The following is a 16,761-nucleotide window of genomic DNA, read 5'->3' as shown; positions in this document are numbered from 1 at the left end:
CGGCGGTGGAGAAAATTTAAAAGAAAGTATAGTGCCCAAATATTTAGTTGGTCGTGTCATATTATATTGTATTCATTAGTCGGCTCACAATAGAGTATTTAATTAGTTGGATCATAGTAGCCGGAACGCCGGGACCGGGTGGAGAAAATTTAAAAGCAGATATAGTGACCAAATATTTAGTTGGTCGTGTCATATTATATTGTGTTAGTTAGTCGGCTCACAATAGAGTGTTTAATTAGTTGGATCATAGTAGCCAGAAAGCCGGGACCTATGGCCCCGACGGTGGTGAAAATTTAAAAGCAGTGCCCAAATATTTAGTTGGTCGTATAATGTTATAGTTTGTTAGTTAGTCGGCTCACAATAGAGTGTTTAATTAGTTGGATCATAGTAGTCGGAAAGCCGGGACCTACAGCCCCGGTGGTCGAGAAAATTTAAAAGTAGATATGGTCCTAAATATTTAGTTGGTCGGGTCATATTATAGTGTGTTATTAGTCGCCTCACAGTACAGTGTTGAATTAGTTGGGTCATAGTAGCGGGAAAGCCGGGACCTACGGCCCCGGCGGTCGAGAAAATTTAAAAGCAGATATGGTCCTAAATATTTAGTTGGTCGTGTCATATTATAACGTGTTAGTTTGTCGGCTCACAGTAGAGTGTTTAATTAGTTGGATCATAATAGCCGGAAAGCCGGGACCTACGGCCTCGACAGTGGAGAAAATTTAAAAGAACATATAGTGCCCAAATATTTAGTTGTCCATGTCATATTATATCGTGGTCATTAAGTCTGCTCACAATAAAATGTTTAATTAGTTGGATCATAGTAGCCGGAAAGTCGGGACCTACGTCTCCGGTGGTGGAGAAAACTTACAGGTAAATGTTGTGCCCACATAAAATTAATGTGTTAGTTCATCCTGTGCGTAATAGTCGAGAGCATATTTAGTTAGCCGGGTCATAACAAAACGGTCCCAATATTTAGTTGATCGTGTCATATTATAGTGTGTTAGTTAGTCGGGTCACAGTCGTGTTTAATCAGTTGGATCACACACAACCAACATATTTGCAAGTGTTGCCAGAAACATGGGACATGAATTTATTATAAGTGTCTACCTTAAAATTTTAGTATTGAATGTCACTATTAAACCAACTGAACATGAAGATAACCTGTAACCCACATGACAATTCCGCTCCCACTGAACTTGCAGATATTACAAACATTACCATTACCTCCCTTTTTAGTTGTCAATATATACCACACCAACATTCCTCTGTGGATCCTTCACAAATCTTAGTGTTGTGTTTCTCTCCATCGTAATGCAAAATAGAAACCTCATACGGGTGAAATAAAAATCAACCAAAATTATACCTTTTCTGCAACCAAAGAAGCAGACAACTTCTTTATAGGCAATCTAGATTCTCGTTCAATGTTGCGAGGATCTACAACAACTTACATACGAAGTACCCAGATAACAAACTAAATGGTGAGTATCTCAACCAAAACAGAAACAACACTTTTAACTATTCATAGGACTTTAACTATTCGTAGGACACGGTTGAATATCGACAATTAGACCTAACGTGAATCAACCACGTACCCTTCTGACATGAAGTCAGATGCGCTACCATTGCGCCACAGGTCCTTGATTTAGTTTGTGTACAAAATTGTAGTAGCTACAACATTATCATGGTAGTTCTTACCATAAATCCCCACTACCATCGGCTTCAATTCCTACTACAGACGTTTTGTGTGAACATATACATGTTCTCCAGGTATGCGGGCTTCCTGGATAATCTGCATGCAATAAGGCTTAACGATGAGATATAATTGAACATAATCCATAATCAGAAACAACAAATAACAGTCTTATCATTAGGAAGATAGAAGTTAAAACTGTATAAAAACTGATACAATATTAGGGGAAGATAAGCCATACCCTGAATTAGTTATTCAAATGTGTTGTTGCTTGTCTGAAGTGTATTTCTGCTGATGTTAGGGTTACCTTTGGTTGCTGTTTGTTCAGCCCTGAAGTTAAGCACATCAAAACCCATACATGTAAGCTTACAATTTAAAAATTCACATGGAATCAAGAACCCTTACATGTTAGTGTTACCTTTAGTTGCTGTTTGTTGAGCCTTGAAGTTAAGTGCATCCACTTCTTCATGTAGAGACACTGAGACACAGTTTCGAAAAGGAAGACATGTAGCATTAGCCCATAAAAAGCATCTACATTAAACGAATTACTCCACCGTACGACTTGCTTAAAGTATAGGAAAGATAAACACTTATGAGAAAGACGTGAATCTCAACCAAAACATAAAATAACACTTCAACTTTCTGTAGGACAGGGCACATTTAAATACCGAAAATTGGACCTGACATGAATCGAACACGTACCCTTCTGACCTGGTGTCAGATGCGCTACCATTGCGCCACAGGTCCATAATTTAAAATACTTGTCTTATTAAGAGATAGAAGCAGCTGGAAAAGTGTCACTAAATGAACTGCATATGACCTGTCCAAACACCAGAAGCCAGAAAGTACTTCCCGTTGACTTCCTCTCCCACCTGTTCTTATACACCACCAGCTCTTGGACCTCTTAAATCATCTGGACGTCCAACACCACCTAATATCAATTTACTGTCACCAGCTACACAACCTGAACACTACCACCAGAAACCTTAGCATCAAATTGCATCTCTTAGCGAATAATTTCCTTCAATGAGTCTAGGATGTTGAATACTCAGTATAATCAATTATTAACTATTTAATTTGTGGCAACTTGTTTAGAGATTTGTAAAATATCAATAAACTGTAGTCAGGGATCAACGAAGTAAATATCCTATGATAAAGGTCTTCTTTCTTATGATAAAATATCAATAGAACATGTCATCGTAACAGCTAATCACATCTAGAAAACTTAATTAGCACATTAATATAAGAAAAAAACCCAACAGGTTACCTCTAAATTCAAAGCTAGGGTTTGTATTAAAATTTCATGTTAATTTCAAATTCAGTAATCAGATCCATACAAAAAAGAAGGAACAAACGAACCTCTTTAGCATGATGAAGACACTCGGGATAATCTTCTCTAAGAAGAGCAAAATCTTCAGGTTCTCTACAATTGGACATACATTCACTGAAATCTGTCCAGAAATCATAACACCTTCCTTTGTTCCTTGTGATTCCTCATCCTGATGCCATATCGATAAAAAATCTCTCTCTCTGGAGATTGATCGAATAAATCTTCTCGGTGATGTCAATGGCTACTTCATAAAAGATCAAATCCCCAGGATGCAAATATCGATGCTCATAAACATAGGGTATAGATATGAATGAAATTCATTAGATCACTGAATTTGGTAGGAAGTAATAATTAAAACCAAATGGCCTGCCTATATGGGTTGCTGTGGATATCAGCTCCCCGATATCCTGCAAAACCTTAGTTCGAAAGCTTGTCACAAAATAGTACTTTCACAACGACGAAAGTGCCGAGAAGAAGAAACCATTGCATACATCGATTCACGAAAGAAAAATACTTCACACAGAGATTTTTTTAGCACGAAGTTGAAGACATTGGGACAATAAGTAACACCAAGTGAGTGAGCAAATCATATAAACAAATTCTACAATCCAAAATTATTCTCTGAAAACCAAATCCATATTCCCATGAGAACGTACCGTACTTAGATCTGGATTGGCAAAAACCAAAATTCACATTCCCATGAGAACATACCGTACTTAGATTTTGAATTGGCAAGCCTGGTACACAAACATTTCATCAAGAGGCTCAAGTACTTATTATTCAAGCAATATGAGCAACCAAGAAGCAATGTGATACGAGAAACTATAATGCACTGGTGGTCACATCCCACACTCGAGTTTTCAGAATCACATCATATCTTGATTCTCACCCTCAAATCCTGGTCCCGAACACAATGTGGTTACTTTCCCTGGCAACTATGCCAACTCTAATGTCCATGAACAACTAAGAATTAGGCACAATGTGTCTTCTACTGATATAATTTGATCCACACAACTGACCTACAAAACATAGAAACACACAAACGATAAGAACATGGATAAAAGAATAAACAAAATGAAGTGTTTCAAACCAAACACTCAATTTTTTTTAACTCCTCAGGCTTCTACCACTAAAATAATGCAGATTCAGAGACATGAGATAATTTCTGGAATTTAGAGGTGCAAAACCATATCAAAGAACTTTAATTTGAAAGACAAAAATGAATATCACAAAATAGAAAGGCTTAATGCTGCTAATTATAGGAAATTGACATTGAAAGTTCAAAGACTACATGAAGGGAATATCAGTAGCCTTATTTCCCTTAATGCCAGTAATACCTCCGACTCCAGACATAAACGATTGATATAATTCATTATACTAAACCTATGCTGATACATAAAAGGTAACAACCACGTGCAAGCCAGCGGCTAGCATCTAACGCATTATATAGCCATTTTACGGACTCGTTCGGATTGATGGGATCGGCTGCAAATACAAAATCAGTGATCATACAAAAGTGATAATCCTAATCAATGTTTATTACCTATATTTCCGCCTTTGAAGCTGACCCAATCAAAAATCTCTTATCTCCTCCACAGTTATTATCAACCTGCAAATTCATCAACAAATAATCAAAATCAGATGAACCTAATAGGATCTCTTCAAAGAAGACATAACTAAGACCATTGGTTAAGCCGTGAAATTGGGCCTTTTCTAAAATTTAAGCTTCTAATTCTTCTATCGTAACAGAGATTAACAAAAAAAATCCTAATCAAAATTTAGCCAAAAAAAACAAATACAAAATTGAGATACAAACCACTTCAATCGCAGGTACTCAAATGCAGCTGCAATACATTGAGCATCACCGCCTATTCCTCATTCCTGCATCACCTGCAATTTCTCAATTCTAGCACAACAAACCTATTTCTATCTCACATGTCTTCCCTGCCAACACAAACCAAATCAGACTCCAAAAACCCTTGGAAATCACCTCCTATACAAAATCAATACTCATCAGCTCCCATTGCCGCGGCCATTAGCACATCAACCTCACTTTCTATCATTATCTGTGGTCCCATATAACTGCCGTTGTTGAGGCTTCACGGATTATGGATTGGCTGCAAACAGTGCAGTGATACGATAAATACTTCTTTATCATATAATTGCCGCTGTTGAGGCTTCACAGATTATTGCGATTGAACCTGCCAGGAGACGTAATTGAGTTACTACAATATTATATTTAACGTACCTAACTATGCAGGGGACATTATAGCACAAAGGAGCACATGCCATTTTCGAATATCAAAAAATTAAGTGAACAGAATTGCAAGTGCATCATATAACAACGAATTTGAACTTTGGAAGAGAATCAAAAGAAGAGAAAATGTTCAGGCACATAATTTATCCCTCAGTCACCTTAAAACTCATTGATTAACTGGTTTTTTATTCTCCTTCTGGTGCTCCATGAACCTGACAAAGAACCAAATAGAATAGTAAATATAGTTTTCTAAGTTGATTCAAATATCCTTGTACCCATTAAGCCAGTTCATGGATTCAAAGTTGCATCAGGTGTCCCCAACTGTAATGCTCAGCAACACGTCTCCTTGTACAGCTAATGGGAATATAAAAAAAACTGGAGATAAATAAGATGAAACCATAAATCTGTACACATCCAATATCTTAATATGAAATTTAAAAATAACATAACACTATTAGCACTTCCGAATCACCTCTATTTAAAGATACAACGATATTGATTTGAGATACACTGCCGATATAGTTTAATCAAAAAGAAGAATCAAAACCAAAAAAGAACTTGATAATACAGTTGTAGTTAGGGTTTTTATTTATGTGCATACCTTCTTATTTTATTCCTCTGCATCGTCTTCTTTCTTTTCCTCCAAAAGCACAAACTAAAACACTGCAAAAAATCAACAAACTTTCGCCAGGAGCTACAATCTACAACAGATAAGCAAGGAAGAACCGCAAAAAAGAAGGAGCATTATTCCCCTATAAACAAACAATTATATAAAGTTTAAATGAACTGATCTACGACATTAGCAATGCAGACTGTCCTAAATTACTATACATATACATGAACGGATGAAATGATGGCTGTGGCGCTTCTCCATTGAGCAGTCTAACATCCAAATCAAGCAGTATATCCAAAAAAAAATTAAGGGATTAAAAAAAAACACATAAAGATGGTGTAGGAATTTAAATTACAAAGAACGGATGCAGGTTTTGCTGATGGAGTTCTCTTACAGGGAAGAAAGAGAGACTCAGGGGAATGAATAATCAAACAACATCAGATACTAATGTATTCCCCCGAGTAGAACATGTCAAAAAAGAAAACATCAGAGGATACTAATGTACTGCTCCATAATAAGACAAATACTGGCATATCTCAAAGTCTACTGGGACCAATTGAAACTTCATATTTTGGTTCAAAGAAAAAGATTCTAAAGTCGAGTAGGAAATATTCAAGCAAATTAAAGTTGTTAGAACACCAAAATTAAAGTGAATACCTACCCAACCTTCAGTTCCATATCCACTTCAAATTCTACCTCTAACTAAACAGACAATGTACCCATGACAACTACGCAATGGAAATAAGCTGGTAATAGTTCAGGCTTTCTTTCAAACACTTTGTGTCTTTCAACTGGTGGTATTGTTTTTACGATTAGTTACTTTAAATTGATTTCCCTGCAACGAATTCGCATCCAAAGCAAGCCCCCCATATCTCTTGAGCATATATATGGACTCTGACTTGAAAAGACGGCAGCAAGATCATATTTCTACAATGTTCTATTTCTTGCTCCGAATTGATTTTCCTATAAAGAATTCGATCCCAAAACAAACCCATCGTCATCAGCAAGATCATTAGGATTGATAACAACAGTATATAACAATAACAACAGTCAAGTGAAAAAATATTCTTGAATTAATCAATATCAACTGGAAATAAATATGAACATCAAGATTTTCTCTAACAACCCAATCTGATTCCAATCAATCTGTAATAAAAAATAAAAAAAATTATAGATTTAAAAATTCTAGGGTTTCCACATGTTTACCTTGTACTTCCTTTCCTCTGCATCGTCTTCGTGATTAAACTCTGCCTCCTAAATTTCTCTTCAACTGAATACCCAATCTTTTATAATTCTGGAAAAAATATAATTCTTTTGTAAAAAAACCTAAAAACAAAATTTGATTTCTTCCGCAACGATTAAATAGAAACTATCCAGAAAACCCAAGATTTAATTGATAGTAAAGTGGAGAACCTACGAAATTGAAGACTTCGGATCCAAATTTGAGAGCTGGCTTTACCCTAGAAACCAAAATCTGATGAAACCCACTGTTTCTCACAGCACAAATCAAATCTGATGAAACACCCATTGTAATAAAAATTAAACAATTAAACCAAACAGGAAAGTAAGGATCCAGGGTTTGTGTGAAGAGGGGAAACATAATCGATCAGTGAATCAATCAAAAAATCTTGCGCAGGAAATCTTTTTTCATATGAACAAAAAACGAACGAAGCAAAATATTTCTACATCTTATTGTTGTTAGAATTAGGATACCTCGTTATTGACGGGAGCGTGCAACAGAATCAACGGCCCCGAATCACTCCAGACGATCTGGACGGATGATAGACACATTTTTGTGTCCGATTTGTCTCGATTCTATATATTGTTAGGGCTCATTTTTGTATTTATTATGTTGTTTTATTTATTTGTAGGTATTTTTGGCCAATAAACATTTTTGAAAAAAATTGGCTCGAAAAGTTGTCGGAAAGCACCCGGAGGACATTTGCTATTCGGACTCTCACTTTGGATAAGGGGTAACCTAATTACTAAGGGGCATCCTATTTCCAGGCAGCTGCTAATCGCACCCCTACCCTGGATAAGTGGCAACCATCTTCAACATTTAAAATTCAAAAGGCGGGAAAGTAGATACAGTTCTGGCAGATTTAGGGTTCTTGAATTGAAGGAGTTTGAGGTCGATTAAACCTCTGATTTTCATAGGATAGACTCCTTATGGGTCTAGGAATCTGATATGGGTGTTGAAATCGATTAGACTGGGCTCAATCGACGGAATTTTATCACAACAGAAAATATGGAAAGTCACGTGTGTGACCTGTTTTAGGGAATTTTAAAGAGATTAAAGTGTTGTAAACCTTCCCAAAGATTTGTATCTATCTAAGGAAGAGTTTAGAATAAAAAGGAAAGCTCAGAAACGCGTAGAAATTCTAAAACAAGAAATTGCCGCAACTTTGCCGTGAAGAGAAGGAAAGAGATTTTGGAAGATTTGGGAGAGATTTAATCGGTATTTCTGATATAAATAGATTGTTTGGGTCATATATAAAGTGTGTCGAGAGTTTGGGGACCTGAGGAGATTCAGAGAAGAAGAAATCAGAGTTTTATCAAACTCTGTTTCTGCTGCTGCTGAAGAGGAAGAACGGGAAGAACATTGACGCACGGGGAACAGTCGCAGAACAGTGTCGTTGTTTAACAGCTGAAGAACATTAAGTTGTGCAGGACAGTCGTGTTCTAGGGTCTTAAATTTTTGATCCTCTAACAGTTGATTAGTAACGTATATCTTCAGTATTGCAACACCAACTGTAAAGGTGACTTCTGTCACATCTATACACTGTTGCAGATCTGCTGTTTTATATATTCTCTTCAATAAAACCACCTTTTGAGCCATGATTTATTATTTTGAACCTGTTTTTGATATGAGGAGCTAAACCCCATTGCTGAGGCGATAGAGGAAGCTATTTTTCCAACAAAAAGCGGTACAATCTATTTAATTTAATTTATTGCAATTATTATTATGATTATTTGCCTTGGTTTATTATTGAATATGATTTTTATTTGAGTGATTGTGATCTATTTTGATGGAGAATGCTTAGTTTATAGACCCTTGATGCTTCATGCTTGGTATTTACAATTATTGCTTTTGAAAATCTACTTGTTGCAATAGTAAGAATCAAATTGAACAAGAAAATTGCATGAATATAAATATTGGATTAAATCACTTTGAATTTGGAAAATAGTGGAATATTAGCCTCAGTGTTCTTTTACTATTGATATCAACTTTAATTGTGTTTGCTATAATTTTTAGTGAGTTTTCTATTTTAATACTAGAATTTAAGTCTAATTAATATCCTTCACAAGTCTGAGAATCGAACCACTTTTACCACTATCTACAAATCACATCAATTTTTGGCGCCGCCGGTGCGGACTTGTTTTTAGGGTTTTAGATTTATTTTATTTATTTATTTATTATTTTTGTCTTTTTTTTATGTTTTTGGGTATTTATCTTGTGTCTACAGGTTCTGGATCATAAAGAAAATTGAGCCAAAGAGTTTGGTGATTTCATAAAGACTTGGAGCTAAAGATTAAAGAAAAAAGAACAGAAAAGAAGACAATTTTATTTTAGACAATTTTAGTTTAGGGTTTGTTTATTTTCTTTTTTTAAAAAAAAACTCTATTAGGGTTTATTATTTTTGTAATTTTTCTTTATTTTTTTTTTGGACTTTGGGACATTATTATTATTATTATATTATTTTATTGTTATTACCCTACGGAGGGGTACTTTAAATATAAACTGTTTGCAGAGAAGGAGGACAATTACGATATTGTCTCTGCACCTTGGGTTCGTACACTAGACATCGGAGTTAGTGGCCCGAGTCGACTACAACTGATTCATCCCCCGTCTGGAACGGGAGGTAAGATTTTAAACACTCGCGAATCCCCTGTCAGCGAGTTACTGGACTCCTTCGTATGCATATATGTTGAGGACTGAATACGGACATTTATTTTTCTAGTAAAGGGCAAGGCCTGAGCATACAAGATAAGGGTTCGGATTTCATCACCGTTCTCTTCTTGCCCGCTTTAGGAACACGTAACCTACGCGAACCTAAGCCTAAAATTTTGACTAGAACGAGACCGATAGGGTAACAAGCTTAACAGGAAAGTCATTCGAAAAATATTGGTTACTCTTTTAAGCATACTTCGAAGTTCTTGACGGTTTCTGTAAGTTGAATGCGTGACTGCGCCGCCTTGTAATACCGGTGAGGCCTTGGGTATCAAAGCTCCACCGAGCTTCCCTCGCCTCTATTCAACTTACGTTAACTAGGATTGATTCCAGAGGGGTTTGCTTAAATTGTAACGAATTCCCGTTCGAAGGATTAGAAGCTGGTCTAGACAATCTAAGTGGAGCCATCATGCTTTTTGTTTGCTAGAAATCAATAGGTTTGATTTGGTTGAGTCGGCCTTGATCTGTGTTTGCTTACCCTTCCAATTTAGAAAATTCTATTGTATGCCTGAACGTAAAAGAGACGCACTAGGTAGATTTGTTAAAGAGAAACCTAGTAGTTTGAAGCGTCTCGATTACCTTAATCTAGAAAGTCCGACTTTTGAAGAGTCTGTTTTTGAACGTCTTTGACTGAGGAGAGAATCCTGTTGCTCCGATAGCGCCAGAAATGGCAACTTTGAAAGCTTTGTTGAATCCAACTAGGACTACCCGTCCTTCGTGTATTAAGTTAGCTGAAACGGAGGCACCCTATGAACTGAAACCTGGACCTTACAGATGCTCCCAATCTTTTTAGGGAAAGAAAATGAAAACCCTTATTACCATGTTAGGGATTTTGAGGAAATTTGTAGTACTCTAAGAATTAGAGGCTTAGATGATGATGCTTTGAAACTTAGGTTATTCCCATTTTCCCTGAAAGATAAGGCCAAGTCGTGGTGTATAGTTTGGACTCCGAGTCAATTGAGACATATGAACAACTTACATCTGCCTTTTTCAATAAGTTTTTCCCTAGGCACAAAACATCGTCTATTAGGACGCAAATATGCACATTTTCACAACAAGAGGGAGAATCTTTATATAGGTATTTGGAAAGGTTCAATGATTTATTATCCCAGTGTCCTCATCATGGTTTAGAAAAGGTTAGGCTAGTTCAGATCCTTTATGAGGGTTTAGATTATTCCACAACGACCATGGTTGAGTCTCTATGCACTGGTGGATTTGAAAACCAAACTGTTGATGCGGCGATGGAATTTTTTAATGAAATCGCCGAAAAAACCCAGCAATGGGAAAATAGTAGGGCACCCCAGAAAAAATTCTTTTAAGTAGAGGAAACGTTAATAGGGTAGAAGGAGGCTATGAATCAGATGCCAAAATTGCTGCTATAGCAAAAAGGTTAGAAGCCTTAGAAGTGGGCCAGACTAGTGGTAGAGTGGAGCCTTTTTGGGAAGGCCAGAATATTGAAGAGCAGGCCAATGCTCTTTATAATAACACTAGATTTGATAACCGTCAAAATTGACCCATATTCAGAAACCTATAATCCTGGTTGGAGAAACCATCCGAACCTTTCGTGGTCTAAGGGCCAAAGTCAAGGTCAGTTTAGTAATTCTAATGCTCCCCCAGGTTTTGGCTATACTAAGAATCCTTCAGGACTAGCTCAGTTTCAGAATCAGTCAGATAAGAAAATCCTAAGTTTAGAGGAATCTCTCGCCTTGTTAACTCAGCAAACTGCAAAATTCAGTTATCCGTAGAACAGAGTCTACAAGCTAGTAACAGGATAGGACAAGAAAATAGTCAGGCTATTTCCGAGTTAAAAACCCAGGTTGGTCTGATAAGTGATTCTTTGAGAGAAAAAGGTAAGTTTCCTAGTCAAACACAACCCAACCCTAGAGGAGTTCATGAATTAGGTGCAAAACCATCGAATCAATTGAATGCTGTTAGAACCCTTAGAAGTGGTAGAGTTGTAGACAATAAGGTAACCATGCCCGATAGTGAACATACTGTAGTTCACCCCTCAGGATCTCACCTCTCAGGACCAGTAGCTGAAGAGACTGATAAAGTTTCTGATGATGTGAATTCGGTTCCTGAAAGGTCTGATTTTAGGCCTAGAGCCCCATTTCCTCAGCTATTAGTACCAACAAAGAAGGAATCGAACTTTAATGACATAGTGGAGGTTTTTAAGCAAGTTACCATAAACCTTCCCTTATTAGATGCAATTAGGCAAATTCCTGCTTATGCCAAGTTCCTTAAGGATATGTGTACGCGAAAGCGAAAACTTAGCGTCCATAAGAAAGCCTTTTTAGCTAGTCACGTAAGTTCAATCATTCAGAACACCACAACTCCAAAGTACAAAGACCCAGGTTCTCCTACCATTGCTTGCACAATAGGTAACTTCCGGGTAGAAAAAGCTTTACTTGACTTAGGAGCCAGTGTGAACTTACTGCCATTCCATGTATACTTACAGCTAGGACTTGGTGAAATGAAACCTACTCAGATGACACTGCAGTTAGCTGATAGGTCTGTTAAAATCCCTCGAGGTGTTATCGAGGATGTTCTTATTGAGGTCGACAAGTTTATTTATCCAGTGGATTTCGTGGTCCTAGATACCCAACCTGTCCCCCCAGAGAACCAGATACCTGTGATTTTAGGTCGCCCATTTTTAGCTACGTCTAATGCGATCATTAACTGTCGAAATGGTGTGATGAGTTTATCTTTTGGTAATATGACTATGGAGATGAACATTTTTAATGTCAGTAAGCAACCTCATGAGCTAGATGACACATGTGTTGAGGAGGTGAACATGATAGAAGCCTTAGTTCAGGAGTCATTACCAAACATCTTGTCTGAAGACCCATTAGAAAGTTGTCTATCCCATTTTGGTTTAGATTTTGACGACGATAGCACTATTGAACAGGTGAATGCTCTATTAGATTCTACCCCTGTGTTAGACACTGATAGATGGAAAGCTAGGTTCGAACCGTTACCAGTTTCTGAGACTACCCTAATTCCTTCTTTAGAAGAGCCCCCAAAGTTGGACCTTAAACCACTACCCGATACTCTAAAGTATGTGTTTTTAGGCCCATCTGAGACTTTACCTGTGATTGTAGCTTCCATTTGGATAGTGATCAGGAAAGTAGGCTAGTAAATGTACTTCAAGACAATAAGGAAGCTTTAGGGTGGACTATAGCAGACATTAAGGGTATAAGTCCTACTGTGTGTATGCATCAGATTCATTTAGAGGAAGACTCCAAACCTTCTAGGGAGATGCAACGTCGACTGAACCCTAACATGAAAGAGGTAGTTCGAAAAGAGGTGCTTAAGTTGTTAGATGCGGGTATTATTTACCCAATTTCAGACAGTAAGTGGGTCAGCCCTGTTCAGGTTGTCCCCAAGAAATCAGGTATCACTGTAGTCCAGAATGATAATAATGAATTAATCCCAACCCGAGTGACCACGGGATGGCGTGTGTGTATTGACTATAGGAAATTGAACAAGGTCACAAGGAAGGATCACTTTCCCCCTTCCTTTTATCGACCAAATGCTAGAGCGATTAGCTGGACATAGTCACTATTGCTTCTTAGATGGCTACTCCGGTTATAATCAGATCGTTATTGCCCCAGAAGACCAAGAGAAAACCACTTTTACCTGTCCCTTTGGTACCTTTGCGTATAGACGCATGCCTTTCGGGCTATGTAATGCCCCTGCAACTTTTCAGCGTTGTATGATGAGCATATTTTCTGATATGGTAGAACGGTTCTTAGAGGTCTTTATGGATGATTTTTCAGTGTTTGGTTCATCTTTCGATGAGTGCTTGCATCATTTGACATTAGTGTTGACTAGGTGTAAGGAAAAAAATTTAGTGCTTAATTGGGAAAAATGCCATTTCATGGTTAAATCAGGAATTGTGTTAGGGCACATCGTCTCTTCAAAGGGTATAGAGGTAGACAAAGCCAAAGTTGACCTTATTAAGACTTTACAGGTCCCAAAAACCGTCGAAGATATTAGGTCATTCCTAGGGCATGCAGGTTTTTACCGTCGATTCATTAAGGATTTTAGCTTGATTTCTAGACCTCTTTGCAATTTGCTTGCAAAAGATGTTAAGTTTGTCTTTGATGATGCTTGTTTAGAGGCTTTTGAGAAGCTTAAAACTTTACTCACTACTGCCCCGATAGTCCAGGCACCTAACTGGAACCTACCCTTTGAGATTATGTGTGATTCTTCAGATTATGCTATAGGCGTCGTTTTAGGACAACGAGAAAACAAATTACTTCATGTGATTTATTATGCTAGCAAAACTCTGAATGATGCCCAAATGAACTACACAACTACCGAGAAGGAACTTTTAGCCATCGTGTTTGCCTTGGATAAGTTTAGGTCCTACCTATTAGGTTCTAAGATCATAATCTATACAGATCATGCTGCTTTGAAATACCTTTTATCTAAGAAGGATACCAAACCTAGATTGATTAGATGGATCCTATTGTTACAGGAATTTTCCCCAGACATTAGAGACAAAAAGGGTGCAGAAAATGTAGTAGCAGACCACTTGTCTAGGCTAGTTGTTAGTTCCCCTAGTGATTCCCTTCCTATAAGGGATAGCTTTCCTGATGAAAATTTTTTCTCTGTTTCCCAATCACCTTGGTATGCAAATATAGTGAATTATCTTGTTACTGGTCGAACCCCTCAACATTGGGGTAAGCAAGATCGTTCTAGGTTTTTAGCCGAGGTTAAGCATTTCTTTTGGGACGATCCTTATCTGTTTAAGTATTGTCCGGACCAGATTATTAGGAGATGTGTATCTGAGAGTGACCAGTCTAGTATTATCTCCTTTTGTCATGAACATGCATGTGGGGGTCATTTTAGTGCTAAGAAGACTGCTGCTAAGATTTTGCAGTGTGGATTTTACTGGCCTTCGTTGTTTAAAGATTCCCATAGTCATTGTGTTTCTTGTGAGCGTTGCCAGAAGTTAGGAACCATTTCCCGTAGAAATATGATGCCTTTGAACCCTATTTTAGTGATTGAGGTCTTTGATGTGTGGGGCATTGATTTTATGGGTCCATTTCCTATTTCGTTTGGTTATCTTTACATACTTGTCGCTGTAGACTATGTGTCTAAGTGGGTTGAGGCGGTTCCGTGTAAAACGAATGACCACAGGGTCGTATCCAGTTTTTGAAAGAGAATATACTTACACGTTTTGGTACGCCGCGAGCTATAATTAGTGATGGAGGTTCACACTTTTGTAATAGACCGTTTGCTCTTTTAATGAAACAATACGGTATTACCCATAAAGTAGCAACCCCATATCACCCTCAGACTAGTGGTCAGGTAGAGGTTTCCAATAGGGAAATTAAACGTATTCTAGAGAAAACAGTTAATCCAAATAGGAAAGGCTGGTCGTCGAGGCTTACTGATGCCTTATGGGCTTACCGTACTGCGTTTAAGACACCCATTGGAATGTCACCTTATCGTTTAGTGTTTGGCAAGGAATTTCACCTTCCTGTTGAGTTAGAGCATCGAGCCTATTAGGCTATTAAGAACTTAAACTTTTCACTTGACAAGGCAGGAGCTCAAAGAAAGCTCCAGCTCAATGAGTTGGACGAGATTCGTAGAGATGCATACGATAGTGCCAAGGAGTATAAGAACAAAATGAAACTTGTGCATGATAGGAATATTTTACGAAAGTCATTTTCTCCAGGTCAAAAAGTTCTTCTGTATGACACTTGTTTGCATCTATTCCCCGGGAAGTTGCGCTCTCGGTGGACCGGTCCTTTTGTGGTCCATACTGTTTTTCCTCATGGCGTTGTTGAGATTGAGACACCAGATGGTAGTAGTTCTTCGAAGGTTAACGGTCAGCGATTGAAGCCCTTTTTAGAGCCTTTTCCTACAGATGATGTTGAGGAGGTCCCTCTGGAGGACCCTGTTTACCTTGATTGACCATCGAGGCGATTTTGTATGTTGTATAATATTTTTGTAGTTTTTGGTTACACTTCACCCAGGTACTATCTTTCCGACTTCTCTCTTTACTATTTCCTCATGTTACTTATATTTTTGGTGCTGTTCTTTGATTAGAAACATTGAGGACAATGTTAGATTTAAGTTTGGGGGTGGGGTAGAACTTTTTGTTACCTTTTCGTTGCAATAAATAAACTCCAGAGCCTAGAAATTTATCCCTATTAAGGATGGCACTAACCAATCTAAGTGGATGGAAGCATTTTGGTTGTAGGAGTTGAGGAACCAATATGACTAGATGGGAACATCTAAAGAGTCTATTCAAAAAAGCATAGAGCTCAGGTGTTAGAAATAACATGATAGTTTCACCATATCTCGTTGAGTCCTTTTCACTTCTGTGTTTATTTTGTTTTGTTTTTAAACTATGTTTCTCTAAGTGATTAGGTGGGGCTCACGATTCAAGTTGTTACTAAAAAAAAAAAAAAAGAATGAAAAAGAGACCAAACCATCAGACCAACTGGAATAAATTCAATAAAGTCGACCACTGGAACCCTTGTATATGCCAGTTGTGTTGACCTAGAGTTAGGATTATCGACCACTGGTACCCTTGTATATGCCAGTATGTTGATATTAGTCAGACCGATATCTCAATCCATTAGGATAGGTTCATTTTGGCGGAGGCCTTCAGACAGATATGAGAAACACCATTCACCTAGTAAACATCAAAACCATCTATGTTTTTCTCTATACCCATCTTCTTGATTTATCCATGTGATTAGTTTCGACTCCGGATATTGATGTCCATAGTGCAACTATCTGAGTAGAGCTCTGTCACTTATATATGAATTTTAGTATGCTTGAGTGCAAACTCGTGTACAACAATTGGAATTTCGCATCAGGGTACTTCCTCCTGTAGTCAATAAGTATGCCAACCAAGGAGATTCTTTAGTGCCTTCCAAGGTTCTGTGTAGATAGATAG

At 37.6% G+C, this 16,761-nt stretch overlaps 1 long non-coding RNA gene and 1 pseudogene across 10 annotated transcripts; both read right to left on the bottom strand.

Annotated features, from left to right (window-relative positions):
- Positions 1-1,240: 1,240 nt before the first annotated feature.
- Positions 1,241-7,564, bottom strand: LOC113334722. 10 transcript variants are annotated; one of them, XR_003352908.1, is made up of 12 exons: positions 7,305-7,564; positions 7,094-7,181; positions 5,876-6,850; positions 5,433-5,486; positions 4,834-5,218; positions 4,561-4,626; positions 3,907-4,036; positions 3,047-3,754; positions 2,390-2,651; positions 2,106-2,165; positions 1,929-2,017; positions 1,241-1,786 (listed from the first exon to the last, which is right to left on the bottom strand). It is a non-coding gene; the product is annotated as an uncharacterized LOC113334722 (long non-coding RNA). The 10 variants fall into 10 exon arrangements; XR_003352914.1 differs by having other exon boundaries at positions 3,047-4,036; positions 4,834-4,898; positions 5,008-5,218; XR_003352912.1 differs by having other exon boundaries at positions 3,047-4,036; positions 5,433-5,628; positions 5,876-5,937; positions 6,545-6,850.
- Positions 7,565-10,868: 3,304 nt separating this feature from the next.
- Positions 10,869-10,968, bottom strand: LOC113335065 (annotated as a pseudogene).
- Between the last annotated feature and the right edge of the window lie 5,793 nt (positions 10,969-16,761).

Source organism: Papaver somniferum, unplaced genomic scaffold (genome assembly GCF_003573695.1).
Source record: "Papaver somniferum cultivar HN1 unplaced genomic scaffold, ASM357369v1 unplaced-scaffold_137, whole genome shotgun sequence".
In the NCBI taxonomy this organism is placed as follows: domain Eukaryota; kingdom Viridiplantae; phylum Streptophyta; class Magnoliopsida; order Ranunculales; family Papaveraceae; genus Papaver; species Papaver somniferum.
Note: the sequence above shows the minus strand (reverse complement) of the source record. Positions and strands in the feature narration are given on the sequence as shown.